The following is a 15,981-nucleotide window of genomic DNA, read 5'->3' on the forward strand; positions in this document are numbered from 1 at the left end:
AAAGGTTGTTTTATTAAAGCACAGGAATGGGACCCATGGGCAGGAAGAGCTGCAAAGAGGTCATGACGAGTGGCCCGTTATATACTTTCAAGTTGGGACAGGGTTAGGGAAAGAGTAAATCTCTAAGGAATTTGGAAACAAGGTTTCCAGGACCTTGAGGGGGCTAGCTACTGTTGGGAAAAGTCACTAATTACTATCTAACAAAATCATACTCAAGACCCTTCAAATGTATATCAGTGGGCCATATGCTTGGGGGGGTTGATTGTCAAAACATATCTCGAGGGGTTTCAAGATAAAGGAAAATTTTAAAGGAAATTTTTTATGTTAAAGTAGACTTACAGGATCCTGGGGAGAGGAGGGTGGTAGGTCTGGCCCTTAGCAAAGTATTGACATTGAGGCAGTTGAGTCCCTAGAGGAATGTTACTCTGTCTGTTTCAAGGACTGGTAAATGGGCTGTAGGTAGTAAGGAAACTTAATATTTTCTCTTCTGCCTTTGTTTCCCACATCAAGTAAGTCAAGCTTTCAGGGTCACGATCCCTTTTTAAAATGCAAACAAGATGGGGCACCTGAGTGGCTCAGTGGGTTGGGCCTCTGCCTTTGGCTCAGGTCATGATCTCAGGGTCCTGGGATCAAGCCCTGCATCGGGCAGTCTGCTCAGTGGGGAGCCTGCTCCCCCCCCCCCCCACCCGCCTGCCTCTTTGCCTACTTGTGATCTTTCTCTCTCTCTCTCTCTCTGTCAAATAAATAAATAAAAAATCTTTGGGGCACCTGGGTGGCTCAGTTGGTTAAGTGACTGCCTTTGGCTCAGGTCATGATCCTTCAGTCCTGGGATCGAGTCCAGCATCAGGCTCCCTGCTTGGCAGGGAGTCTGCTTCTCCCTCTGACCTTCCCCTTTCTCAAGCTCTCTCTCTCATTCTCTCTCTCTCAAATAAATAAATAAAATCTTAAAAAAAAGAAAATCTTTTAAAAAGATGCAAGTAATATGTTTTCTGCCTAAAATCAGTTTTCTCTTAACTTTGAAAACTGGAATATTGTTTTTTATAAGAATATCCAGCTGCTACTGTATCTCTTAATATCTCCAAGAGTGATCTGACTGGTTTTTTCTCCCTAGCTCTGTTGAGATATAATTAAAAAAAGAAACATTGTGTAAGTTTAAGGTGTACAACACAATGGTTTGCTATACATACATATCACAAAAAGATTATCACAATAAGGTTAATCAGCACATCCATCACCTCACATAATTATACATATTTATTTTATATTTACATATAAACATATACATATTTACAAAAAGATACATATTTATCTTTTTATGGTGAGAACATTTAAGATCTACACCTTAGCCACTTTCAAGTACATGATATGGTATGGTTAACAATAGTCATCATGTTGTATGTATATTGGATTCCCAGAACTTACTCATCGTATAACTTGAAGTTTGACCAAACTCTTCCTATTCTTTTCTGTTTCTGTGAGTTTGCCTTTTTTTTTTAAAAAAAAAATATTCCACATATAGGTGAAATAATAAAGCATTTGTCTTTTTCTCTCTAACTGATTTTACTTAGTGTAATGCCCTCAAGGTCCATCATATGGTCACAATTGGCAGGATTTCCTTCTTTTTATGACTGAATGATATTCCTTTATATATCACATTTTGACCCATTCATCTGTTGATGGACATTGAGGTTGTTTCCATGTCTTGACTGTTGTGAATAAAGCTGCAATGAATGTGGGAGTGGAGATGCCTGAGACAGTGACTTCATTTCCTTCGGATATATACCTAGAAGGGAAATCCTGGATCCTACGGTACTTATAGTTTTAATTTTTTGAGTAACCTCTATATTGTTTGCGTTCCATAGACGTTCTACCAATTTACATTCCTGCCAGCAGTGCTCTAGGTTTCCCTTTTCTCCACATCCTCACCAAAACTCGTTATCTCCTATCTTTTTGATGATATCCATTCTAACAAGTGTGAAGCAATTAGCTCTTGTCCTTTCGTTTTGAATTTCCCTGATGATTAGTGATGTTAGGTATCTTTTCATGTATCTGCTGGCCATCTGACTGTCTTTTCTGGAAAAATGTCTATTGAGGTCCTCTGCCCTTTTAAAATTAGATTATTTTTTGCTATTGAGTTATAGGAGTTTCTTATATATTTTGGATATTAACCCCTTACCTGTGTTTTACAAATACCTTCTATTCTGAAGTTACCTTTTTGTTTCATTGATTGTTTCTTTTGCTGTGCAGAAGTCGCTCAGTGTGACAGTCCCCTTGTTTATTTTTGCTTTTGCTGCTTGTGCTTTCGGTGTCATATTAAAAAAAAGCCATCGCCAAGACTAGTGTCAAGGAGCTTTCCCCCTATATTTTCTTACAGGAGCTTTATAGTTTCAGGTCTTACTTTTAAGTCTTTAATACATTTTGAGTTAATTTTTGTAAGTGATGTAAGATAGGGGTCTCCGGTTTCATTCATTTGCATGTGAATATCCAGTTTTCCCAACACCATGTGTTAGAAAGACTATCTTTTCTCCATTGAGTATTTTGACTCCCTTGTTAAATATTAGCTGACCATATATGCATGGGCTTATTTCTGGGCTCTCAATTCTGTTCCTTTGGTCTATGTGTCTGTTTTTATGCCACTACTATACTGTTTTGATTATTACGATTTTATAGTTTAGTTTGAAATTAGGAAATGTGATACCTCAGCTTTGTGTTTCTTTCTCAAGATTGCTTTGGCTATTCAGGGTCTTTGGCGCCATAAAAGTTTTAGGATCCTTCCTTCCTTCCTCCCTTCCTTCCTTCCTTCCTTCCAGAAGAGGATAAGCAGGCAGGGGAGGGGCGGAGGGAGAGGGAGAGACAGAATCCCAAGGAGGCTGCCTGCTCTGCACAGGTGGGGCTCAATCTCACGACTTGAGATTATGATACAAACCAAATCAAGAGTTGGATGCTCAAGTGACTGAACCGCCCCAGTGCCCCAGGATTTTTTTATTTCTGTAAAATATGCTACCGTAATTTAAATAACTGTTGTCTTGAATCTATAGATGGCTTTAAATAGTATGGACATTTTAATAGTGTTATTATTATTATTCCAGTCCATGAACTTGAGATATCTTTCCATTTATTTGTGTTTTCCTTAATTTCTTTCATTAATGTCTCATAGTTTTAGTGTACAGATCTTTCACCTTCTTGGTTAAATTATTTCTATTTATTTTATTGTTTTTGATACTATTATAAATGGGATTATTTTCTTTATTTTTCTTTTAGATATATATTTTTAAAGCTTTTGTTTATTTCTTTGACAGAGAGAGAGATCACAAGTAAGGAGAGAAGCAGGCAGAGAGAAAGGGGGAATCAGGTTCCCTGCTGAGCAGAGAACCCAACATGGGGCTTGATCACAGGACCCTGAGATCATGACCTGAGCTGAAGGCAGAGGCTTAACCCACTTAGCCACCCAGGTGCCCCTTTCTTTTAGATACTTTGTTGTTAGTGTATCAAAATACACCAGACTTTGTTGAACTCAGAGACCAGCAAAGTACTTGCCCAGCATACTGGCCAAGGGTAACCTTCCCATTTGTAGAATGATTGAATGACTAGGTCATAAACTGTGCATAAAGCCTAGAAATGGGGCCTTCCCCACCCCTTTTGGCACATCTATATTACAGCATTTAGAGCACTGAATTGAAATCTTGCTGGTTTATTGGGGCACCTGGGCGGCCCAGTATCAGGAAGACAGGCACAAGAATGCTATCATTGGTAAGTTTTATGTTCCACAGGCAATCTAAAAGTTGCATACTGGGGGCTCTTGTGTGGCTTGGTCGGTTATGCATCTGCCTTTCATATAGGTCATGATCCCAGGATCCTGGGATCTAGCCCTGCATCTGGCTCTCTGCTCAGTGGGGAGCCTGCTGCTCTCTCTCTCTCTGCCCCTGCCCCTGCCCCCTCAAGTTGTGGGTGTGCACACACATGTGTATTCTTTCACTCTCTCAAATAAATAAATAAATTCTTTAAAAAAAAAAAGCTGCATCCTGTTCAATGCATCAATTTCTTGTGAGTTTGGTAAGCAATAGTTGGTTCCCAACTCTGAACCCTTATAAAATCGGGTGTCTAGTTCTGCAGACACTTTAGAGGCCCCAAGGAGCTTAATGGACTTTTCTGTTTTGCCTCCATGGGCTTCACTCTCTCAAGTAAGCAGTGGTTGCCAAACTTCATTGAAGGAACTACCATCTTCCTCAGAGTCCTTATGCTGGGGTCAGCAAGACCTGGAGGTCTGATAGCTCTGTGGGCTCTCCTGCCCAGAGAACACAGAGATGCTCTCAGCCTGTTGATGTGTTGAGAAGCTGAGTGGAGGAGGATGAAAGCCAGTCACAGAGAGGGAGGTATGCAAGAGACTCAAGCGTCATTTCTGAGTTAATCCTTTCTGTTTCTAAGGACTATGAGCTTGAGGTCAGGAATCTCGAATCTACTTCTCCATCTTTTTGTATCCAGGATGCATAAGTTCCCATTCTTTTTGCTCAATGGAAATTTTGGAGCCATGGGGCAATGCCCCTTGACGTAGTAGTTTCTAGTTCTGCTGTGTCTCATCCCAGGCCCAGAGCCTGGACCCCAAACCTGGCAGCATCCTGTCCATCTCAGGAAGTGAAACTTCTCATTGTGTCAGGCAAGTATGTTGCACAATGCATGTATCCAACCCCATCTCCTCAAAGAGACTACTCAGGCCATAGCACTTCCTTCCAGTCCCTAATCAACAGAAAACTTCTCACTACAGAAATAGTTGCACTGGGGGAGGGCCTGGAAGAGTGACAATGATGTAAATGGCCACGCAGACCCATAAAAAATGGAACAAGCAGAAGTGGGGAGTTGACAATGCCAGGATGTAGTGGGAAACTCCATTGGGGGAGGACTCTTCCCTCTTGAGTCACTCAAGCCCTTCTCACCTCCAAGTCAAGTTGTCCTCTACACTGGCAGGTCATTTCTCCAAGACAGGAGAATGGCAGTTATTCAGAGCAGCAAGTGCCTTGGTAATATCTTAATATAATATCCTATATTCTCTCCTAATCTGTCTGATCTTGAACTTCTGGCTTCTCTTAGCAAGATTGACCTCCCCCAAATGGTCTTCAGTCAAGAAGACAAATGATCATGGGTCATTTCTTATATTATCATGTGTAGTTATAGTAATATCTACTCTCTGTCATGGGCCATTTTGTTCTTGTTGACTCTCTTGTACAGAAAAACATAAAGCCATGACTGTCCCTACCATTTTCCAAGTCCCATCTCATCCTTGGCATGGACTTCCTAATATTCTTCTTCAGAATCTTATCATTTCTTTCCACCATTCCCATAGACCTTTCTGGTACCCAAAAGTGTTTAAAATGTCCTGTGTAGCCAGGCCTGTCTCCATGGCTACTTCTTTCCTTTTCTTTCTGTTTCAGAGATTATTTCAGATTGGAGAGTCTGATTTTAGTTTTGAGACCTCTGCTTTTCTTCTTATAGCATCATCTCCATCGAGTCTGCCCCTCTCTTGGATCCAGGTACTTAGAGCAGACAGGCGGATTTCAGGAATGCTCCATTCTCCTCCCTGGTCTAGAACAAGGAGGACTCAAATATATGAGGAAGCTGCTAGGTTTGGTGAGGTATATGGTCTGCAGAGGCTTCTCCCTACTGGCTGAGTCATTATTCCACCTCTGAAAGTCCATTGAAACTTGTCCTTCCTTTGGGTTCAATAGTAAAAGCCCTTTGGTAGGTGAGTAGATGCCAGGACGTTTCTACTCTGTATCTTTCTTGCACGAATAGATATAAGATAGTCTGCCATAAACACAGGGCTTTGGTGCTGCTTATATAGGGATCTAGAAACATTATAAAGGACCAGATAGTAAATATTTTAATCTTTCTGAGTCACAGGGTCTATGTTGCAACTACTCAACCCTGTCATTGTTGTGTGAAAGCAGCCATAGATAATATGTAAATGAATGGGCTTAACTGGATTTATCCTGCAGGTCATAGGATGTCGGCCCCTGTCTTACACCATTGTATTAAATCATATTTCTTGGACATAAATTTAGAAACAATACTTTAAAAAAACCCTGCCCTTTATTGAGTACCAGGCACTTTTTCCCTTGTCTTATTTAGTCTTTGCAATAAACTTTAAGGTAGATAGTATTGACCCATTTCACAGATGTGAAAACCGAGACTGACAGAGTTAACTAATTACTAGTAAATGCTGGAACCATGACTCAAACATGGTTTAGTTGAATCTAAACCAGATCCTTTTTTCCTTTTTTAAAAAAAATTACTTTTAACTGTTATAAACATTTTTTGCTCCCATCTTGTGCTGTCCACAGTGCCCATCTGCAGAATTTTTTCTCAATGATTCAACTATATTCTAAATGACATTAGTTTGGCAGACTCATATATCTTGGAAACTGTGCCCATAAATGTTTCCACACTGTCCTCTTAGGATTAGGGTAAACTCTGTGCCCCTGTCCTTCTTCCTCTTCCCACCTGGCTGTGACATGTGTGAATTCTCTTCTTTCTCCTTCTCTCAGGGTAGCACTGGGACTTTCCAAACTGGGTATTTAGTTCTCTCTCTTCCCTTTTCTGAGTTTCTTCCTTATTCATTTTCATTTTCTCACCTGCTACTGGTAGCTCTGTTGTTTGGTTTCCTTTGTCCTTTCCTTTTTCTTTAAGATTGTTCTAGCACTATAAAAAAAGACCACTTTAGGATTATTATCCCTGGAATCATATGGTTTTTTAAAAAGTAATGCTTAAAAATACTTTGCTCCTAAAATCTCTGATGAAATACTTCTCTCCTAATCTGTCTGCAGTGTATGTATTCTACTTGCTGGTTATTACATAATTGAAGGTGATTTGGTCATTTCCTTCCAGGACTTAGTTAATTTCACTTCTCCAATTACTTCCTCCTTGTTGGCTGGAACCGAGTTTTCTATCTTCTGGGAATACAAAGTTCTTAGCAAAGCAACTCAGGACTTGTTGGGTGCAATGGTCAAGTCTAGAACCCAGACTCTAGATGGTTAATCTCCCCTAATTAATGAGCAATGTTGAATGAGGAAGTCTGATTGTGTAAAGGTATTATACAAATTCTACCCATACTCCTATACAATGCATAGATATTCCAGAATTCAGCAACTTGGGATTCCTTTCTTTCCCTGGCATTAGAGGTTGCAACCTCTTTCAGTATGTACTAATGGATCTATGAGGCTGCCACATGTGACCCATTTTTCAAAGTCGGTTTTCACAAGGGAGGATGTTTGATATGATGGTTCCAAAGTGATCGATCAAAGTTAACCAGTGGCATGTGCAAGCAGCAGGTTATATTTTAGAACTGGTAGTGATTTAAAAAATCAGGGTCCTGGGATCGAGCCCTGCATTGGGCTCTCTGCTCAGCAGGGAGCATGCTTCCTGCTTTTTCTCTTTGCCTGCCTCTCTGCCTACTTGTGATCTCTGTCTGTCAAATAAATAAAATCTTAAAAAAAAAAAAAAGGGAGAAAACTTTCACTGCCCCTACCTGACTGTCTCTCTCACTGGGTAAGTCATTTTACCAGAAATTGTCCCAGTCACTGCCATCCAGGGACTCACCGTTCATTCATTAACCACCATCAGTTCTTTGAATAGGTCTTTTTTTGAGCACTTCCTGACTGCCTTGGATCTATAGATTTCTCTCCATCCTCATACTTCACTGTAAGTAATTCAAGCCCTCTCCCTTCTTACCTCGGCCATTTAAATCATTTCCTAATTAGTTTGTTTGCTGACCTGGAAACTCCATTCATCCATTCCCAACACATTAGCCAAGGGATGTCTCTACAAAGCAAATCTGGAGACATCAAGTCCTTGCTCACATCTCATTGCTGGCTCCCTGTCTCCTCTGTGGATGAGTCCAAGCTCCTGAGCATGGCAAGCAAGATCCACCATGGAATCCTCTCTTCTTCTCTCCTGCTACACACTTAAGTCCTCCCAAACTATTTGCAGTCCTTGAATGCAATAATATTCTTTCTAGCTTCCATGCTGTTGTACAATGTTTTCTTTTTGCCTGGAAACTCCTTATCCTCCTTGTTGTTTGTCCACTGCTTAATCCCTTTTTTCTTTTTTAAAGATTTTTATTTATTTATTTGAGAGAGAGTGAGAGTGAGAGAAATCACAGAGGGATAGGGAGAAGCAGAATCACTGCTGAGCATGGAGCGTGATGTGGGGCTCAATCCTAGGACCCTGAGATCATGACCTGAACCGAAGGCAGACGCTAACCAACTGAGCCATCCAGGTGCTCCTGCCTAATCCTCTGTACCATGTGCCTCTAACACCCTCTGCAAACCTCCCTCACTGTGCTTTATTTGCTTATCTCCCTTACTATTAACACACTTGTTATAGCTCTTATCTCCATGCCTGGCACATGATGGTGGTCCATGAGTGTTGGCTGACCAAATGAATGAAAGCCAGGCATGATCATGCTGCCACTCTCATGGGTTCCATCTTGAGCAACCTTCCTCTGTTTCCTTAGAAAAGAGTATCTTGGATTAAAAATAGAGACTTACCAGAAGCGCAATTTTTAACTCACAATGAACTCCTCAGTAAGCAGCCTTGTTGATAATGGAAGCAGCAGGTAGGCCCCAAAGACTCCTAGAGACTTCTGGGCGTGACTGGGGGTGTTGTCCTCTTGGAGAAGTGCAGTTCCTGCCACAAAGGCACAGTGAACACCTTGCTGCCCAGCTTGAGTCAGAGTGGTGTTCAACTGCTCCTCTAGAGCATCCTGAGCTCTTTATGAAGTCCTCTGGGATAAGGAGGTGACAGGAGTTGTCACTATCATCAGGAAGTGATAGTGTTCTCCTGCTCAATGTTTCACCAGATGCCTGGGAGCTAAATTTCTGGAGAGACACTCCCATTTGTCCCAAAAGGCAGTTTTGAAAAGTTTCTTAAGGACTTTTCCAAACTCCTCTGAGAGTTTGGGAGTTCCAGAAAGATGAAATCAGAGGAATGACTTCCATCATTCCAAAATGGGAGGTGTGTGAGCGTGTGCACGTGTGTGTGTGTGCATTTGTGTGTGTGTATACAGAGGAAGGAGAGGAAAACTATACCTCACACCAGGCACCATGTAAGCTGTGTGTGTGTGCGTGTGTGTGCGCGCCAGAGGAAGGAGAACAAAACTATACAAAACACGGTACTTGTCCTCAAGGAACTTTTGCAAATGCCTACAATTTAAGAGAATATGGCAAGTGTTATGAGGTGTATAAACTGCCATGGAGAGGTCATCTGCTCTTTCCTCTACATGTGTTCAGGGACTTGGCCAGGTCAAAGGAGGGAGAGAAACATGATTTGGCTCATTGTGAACTGAGAGTGCTCTGGGCTACATTCTGATATCCTGTTTGTGAAATTGTGGATTCATGTTGGGAGGGTTGTTTACTTCAGAGCAGAGTGAAGACCTGAGAGTACTAGGAAAGGCATGGAGGTGAGTACCTCCTCACTCTGGACAAGGGACTATAAGAAAGGACTGGATTGGCCTTGGCAAACGAGGTTGCAGACTCGTATCTCCATGTGGTCATTGTTGCTGTCTGACTTGGAACCCTTAAAGGAATGGTTATCTACTGTCAGACATCCTAGGGAGAGGGCATGCTGGGGCAGGAGGAGGGCCCTAGTGGGTGTGGGGTAAAGCTTTCTCTATTAGGCCACATGGCAGCTAGGGCCAGGACTCTGGGACTTGGACCTGCCTGGAACTCACCCTGCGGAGTATGAGCGGGGGAAGTGGGATTGAGCTGGTTGCTCACACACTGAGAAACTCCAGGAGTGAAGCAGGGAAGGAGGCCTGGGGGTAGCCACTCTGCCCAAGGCAGTTTTATTTCCCTTCTTTCATCCTCAAGCCTCATGTCTCTGAAGCAGGAAGGTGGTCTCAGAGATTTAAGGGACATCCCCTCTAGGACAGATGTGACAGGAAGAGTTAGGAGGTATTGTGTGCCCAGCAGCAAAGCAGCCACCTCTAGAATGGTCCCCGAGAGCAGGGCCCTGGGTGCCTTTGCTCACTGCAGTATCCCCAGACCCTAGAGCAGTGCAGTTTCACTGATATGAATGAATGAATGTCACCAACAGCAGTCTGAGTGTGGCAGCCTGAGGTGGAAGTCAGAGGGAAGATTCTGAGACAGTGTCTTAGGGACGCTCAGAAGTTGATCACTGGGGACACATTGAGGGGGATACATTTCTGTTCTCATAATTAGGCGTTAGGCAAATTTTTTTTTTTTTTAAATTTTTTTTTTTTTTTAAAGATTTTATTTATTTATTTGACAGAGAGAAATCACAAGTAGATGGAGAGGCAGGCAGAGAGAGAGAGAGAGAGGGAAGCAGGCTCCCTGCTGAGCAGAGAGCCCGATGCGGGACTCGATCCCAGGACCCTGAGATCATGACCTGAGCCGAAGGCAGCGGCTTAACCCACTGAGCCACCCAGGCGCCCGCGTTAGGCAAATTTGACCCCTACGGAAACCCAGGCATGTCGTGTGTGGTGAATGAACTGAAAGGGAGTAGTATGTGTCATTCAGAATGTACTAACTTGGCATATGGGTTATTTTGAGCTGAACGCAGTGAGATTCAAAACTCAGCTTAACCTCTCTTGTAACTACCTAAAATAATTTAGATAAGTGGCCTATACCAGAGAGAGGGCTGTTAGCAGAGAGAACTGTTATCTGAAAGACTTTTCTGTGTGGTAGGGCAAATATCTGATTACCAAACTCCTGCTCTTCTTATCTGCCTACGAATTGCCCTCCTTCCTCTGAAGCACCAGGGCCCTACCCCTTTCCCTAGGTCAGAATGGGACACATAAACCTCAATTGCCTGACTGCTTTGAGTCTCATATTTTTATGGGGTGCCTATACAAAGGAAATTAAATTTGTTTTTCTCCTATTAGTCTGTCTTATGTGAATTTAATTAGTAGAACAGCCAACAAACCTAGAAGAGAAGAAGGGAAATTTTGTCTGTCCATACAGAATCCTCACCACTGACCTTACCGTATCCAGGAGCCCAACTCCACCTTCCCTCTCCCCAGAAGTCTGCTTCAGCAGGGCATCTGGAAGGTTTGTACTATGCAAAGGGAAGCATAAAGAAATGGGTGTTGGGGCCCCTGTTTCAAGACGTGATATGTAGGGGACTGACTGTCTGCACTGGGGAATAATGATAGGGCTCTGAGTGCCCAGGTGGCTCTCCAGGTGGCTGACATTGTTTGCCTTCAGCTGGGGCCTGTCCATGTCTGTGATTGCTGGATACTTGTGGACTAGGGAGTGTGGGGTTCATAGCTGTACTTGTGATGGACTCTACATGCCCCTCTTTAGGGCAAAGGCTCCCCCCATGTCCCTATATGTCCCCCTATGTCTCCTATTTCTAATTGGGGTAAAAATCCATGTGACCTCTGCATGCCTTAGTATGAAGTTATTGGTTGGTTAGGTGGGGTCTCCTTTGTTGAGGCCTTTCCAAGGCTCATGCAGCCCAGGCCTTGCTGGTACTTTCTTCATCTCTCAGCCCTCTTCCTCTTGCTCACTACATCTAGCACACAGGCCTTCTGTCTGATCCTTGGCTTGGCAGTCTTGCCCCTAATTTGGGGGCAAGTTGGTTTATCTTTCTCTCATCAGGGTCTCCCTCGGCCCCCAGCTCTCATTCTGTCTCCAGCTCTAGCCACTCTCTCTCTCTTTTAAAATTTATTATTCAAGTATAGGCAGCATGCAATGTTATATTAGTTCCAAATGTACAACATAGTGATTTGGCAATTCTATACATTATGTAATACTTACCATGATAAGTGTAGTTACCATCTGTCAACTTACAATGTCTTATAATTTTATTGACTATGTTCCTTATGTTGTATTTCCCATCCTTGTGACTTTTTAAATTTTATTTTAATTTATTTTTATTTTATTAACATATAATGTATTATTAGCCCCAGGCGTACAGGTCTATGAATTGTTAGGCTTACACACTTCACGGCACTCACCATAGCACATACCCTCCTCAATGTCCATAACCCAACCACCCTCTCCCTACCCCACTCCCTTCAGCAACCCTCAGTTTGTTTTGTGAAATTAAGAGTCTCTTATGGTTTATCTCCCTCCTGATTCCATCTTGTTTCATTTTTCCCTTCTCTACCCTCCAAATCCCCCACTGCCTCTCAAATTCCTCATATCAAGAAGATCATATGATGATTGTCTTTCTCTGACTTATTTCGCTCAGCATTATACCCTTTAGTTCCATCCACATCATTGCAAATGGTAAGATTTCATTTCTTTTGATGGCTGCATAGTATTCCATTATATATATGTATACCACATCTTCTTTATCCATTCATCTATTGATGGACACCTAGGCTCTTTCCATAGTTTGGCTATTGTGGATATTGCTTTTATGAACATTCGGGTGCATATGCACCTTCAGATCACTCCATTTGTATCTTTAGGGTAAATACCCAGTAGTGCGATTGCTGGATCGTAGGGTAGCTGTATTTTCAACAGTTTGAGGAACCTCCACACTGTTTTCCAGAGTGGTTGCACCAGCTTGCATTTCTATCAACAGTGTAGGAGGGTTTCCCTTTCCCTGCATCCTTGCCAGCATCTGTCATTTCCTGACTTGTTAATTTTAGCCATTCTGACTGGTGTGAGGTGATATCTCAGTGTGGTTTTGATTTGTATTTCCCTGATGCAGAGTGATGTTGAGCACTTTTTTATGTGTCTGTTGGCCATCTGGATGTCTTCTTTGCAGAAATGTCTGTTCATGTCCTTTGCCCATTTCTTGATTGGATTATTTGTTCTTTGGGTGTTCACTTTTTAAATTTTATAACTGAAAGTTTAGACCTCTTAATCCCCTCCAGCTATTTCACTTATCCCATCAACTCTCTCCCTTCCTGGCGACCAGTTAGTTCTCTGTATTTACAAGTCTGTTTCCCTTTTTTTGTTTATTTTGTTTTTTAGATTCTACATATGGAAATGTAAGTGATGTTATATTGTATTTATCTTTCTCTGTCTGGCTATGCTTAACATAATGCCCTCTAGGTTCATCCATGTTGTTGTAAATGGCAAGATCTCATCCTTTTTTTATGACTGAGCACTATTCTGTCACATATATTCATATATACTATGTATACACACATATATAATATATATATCACATTTTTAATAAAACTGGACAGCTACATGAAGAAGAACGAAACTGGACCATTGTATTATACCACACCCAAAAATAAACTCAACATGGATTAAAGACCTAAATGTGGGACCTGAAGCCATAAAACTATAAATGAAAAGGCAGTACTCTTTTAGATACGGGTTTTAGCAGCATATTTATGGATATATCTCCTCAGCTCAGGGAGACAAAAACAAAGGTAAACAATGGGACTGCACCAAAATAAAAAGTTCTGGCCGCTCATTAGCATTTTACTCCTGTGTATTTTCTTCTTTCTTATCTGTTGTTTGCTGACAGATTGCTCCACTAGCCTGTGGGCATGAGGAGCATGCAGCTCCTGTAGTCTTACTACTATTGTGTCCCCAGGCCAGGGTGGGTGATTTTGATTTTTGAGTGGCAGTTGAGCAAATGAGCCATCTAGCTCCTGTCTCAGGTTTCACTCCATGCTTTCCAAAGAATGCAGGCCCCCCAAAATTAGAGTCATTTGGTTCAGTGCCTTTGGGTGTGTGGTTTGTGCCCCTGGCTCCTGCCTGGTAGAGTGTGCTGCTCTGACTGGCTGCATAGGTGCCCTTGCCCTCTCTTTCTTCTCACTTCCTCTTGGCAGTTCCTTCTGAAATTGCTTGTTCAGTGTAGAGCCTGACCTTGCCCAACAGGATTCTGCTCCACATGGGCTTAAGAAAACCGAGAACTCTTGCTTGGATCTCTCCTACTGAGCTCCTGAAGTCAGTTTATAGGTGAGGAATGAGATTACCCTGGGGTCAAACCGCAGATCAGGCAGGTTGCAGACTCTTGTACAGGTGCTCAGCTTCTGGTGTGAGTTCAGGTGGAGAGAGGGCAAGGTATTGCTTTGTGCTCCTGAGGAAGCACTGGACTGAAATATCAGCCAAGGGCCACATTATTATTATTATTTTTTAATTTTTTATTTTTTATAAACATATATTTTTATCCCCAGGGGTACAGGTCTGTGAATCACCAGGTTTACACTCTTCACAGCACTCACCAAAGCACATACCCTCCCCAATGTCCATTATCCCACCCCCTTCTCCCAAACCCCCTCCCCCCAGCAACCCTCAGTTTGTTTTGTGAGATTAAGAGTCACTTATGGTTTGTCTCCCTCCCAATCCCATCTTGTTTCATTTATTCTTCTCGTACCCACTTAAGCCCCCATGTTGCATCACCACTTCCTCATATCAGGGAGATCATATGATAGTTGTCTTTCTCCACTTGATTTATTTCGCTAAGCATGATACGCTCTAGTTCCATCCATGTTGTCGCAAATGGCAAGATTTCATTTCTTTTGATGGCTGCATAGTATTCCATTGTGTATATATACCACATCTTCTTGATCCATTCATCTGTTGATGGACATCTAGGTTCTTTCCATAGTTTGGCTATTGTAGACATTGCTGCTATAATCATTCGGGTGCATGTGCCCCTTTGGATCACTACATTTGTATCTTTAGGGTAAATACCCAATAGTGCAATTGCTGGATCATAGGGCAGTTCTATTTTCAACATTTTGAGGAACCTCCATGCTGTTTTCCAGAGTGGCTGCACCAGCTTGCATTCCCACCAACAGTGTAGGAGGGTTCCCCTTTCTCCGCATCCTCGCCAGCATCTGTCATTTCCTGACTTGTTGATTTTAGCCATTCTGACTGGTGTGAGGTGATATCTCATTGTGGTTTTGATTTGTATTTCCCTGATGCCGAGTGATATGGAGCACTTTTTCATGTGTCTGTTGGCCATCTGGATGTCTTCTTTGCAGAAATGTCTGTTCATGTCCTCTGCCCATTTCTTGATTGGATTATTTGTTCTTTGGGTGTTGAGTTTGCTAAGTTCTTTATAGATTCTGGACACTAGTCCTTTATCTGATATGTCGTTTGCAAATATCTTCTCCCATTCTGTCAGTTGTCTTTTGATTTTGTTAACTGTTTCCTTTGCTGTGCAAAAGCTTTTGATCTTGATGAAATCCCAATAGTTCATTTTTGCCCTTGCTTCCCTTGCCTTTTGCGTTGTTCCTAGGAAGATGTTGCTGCGGCAGAGGTCGAAGAGGTTGCTGCCCGTGTTCTCCTCAAGGATTTTGATGGATTCCTTTCGCACATTGAGGTCCTTCATCCATTTTGAGTCTATTTTTGTGTGTGGTGTAAGGAAATGGTCCAATTTCATTTTTCTGCATGTGGCTGTCCAATTTTCCCAGCACCATTTATTGAAGAGGCTGTCTTTTTTCCATTGGACATTCTTTCCTGCTTTGTCAAAGATTAGTTGACCATAGAGTTGAGGGTCTATTTCTGGGCTCTCTATTCTGTTCCATTGATCTATGTGTCTGTTTTTGTGCCAGTACCCTAATCAATACAGACATCGGTAATATGTCAGATCTAGAGTTCAGAATGACAATTCTCAAGGTTCTAGCCGGGCTCGAAAAAGGCATGGAAGATATTAGAGAAACCCTCTCGAGAGATATAAAAGCCCTTTCTGGAGAAATAAAAGAACTAAAATCTAACCAAGTTGAAATCAAAAAAGCTATTAATGAGGTGCAATCAGAAATGGAGGCTCTAACTGCTAGGATAAATGAGGCAGAAGAAAGAATTAGTGATATAGAAGACCAAATGACAGAGAATAAAGAAGCTGAGCAAAAGAGAGACAAACAGCTACCGGACCACGAGGGGAGAATTCGAGAGATAAATGACACCATAAGACGAAACAACATTAGAATAATTGGGATTCCAGAAGAAGAAGAAAGAGAGAGGGGAGCAGAAGGTATACTGGAGAGAATTATTGGGGAGAATTTCCCCAATATGGCAAAGGGAATGAGCATCAAAATTCAGGAGG

At 42.1% G+C, this 15,981-nt stretch overlaps 1 protein-coding gene across 3 annotated transcripts in view; it reads left to right on the forward strand.

Moving 5' to 3' along the window:
* Positions 1-15,981, forward strand: part of LOC309870862 (interleukin-36 gamma-like) — a 163,673-nt gene that overhangs the window by 59,816 nt on the left and 87,876 nt on the right. The window lies entirely within an intron of this gene.

This window comes from Mustela nivalis (assembly GCF_964662115.1).
Source record: "Mustela nivalis genome assembly, chromosome: 8".
In the NCBI taxonomy this organism is placed as follows: Eukaryota; Metazoa; Chordata; class Mammalia; order Carnivora; family Mustelidae; genus Mustela; species Mustela nivalis.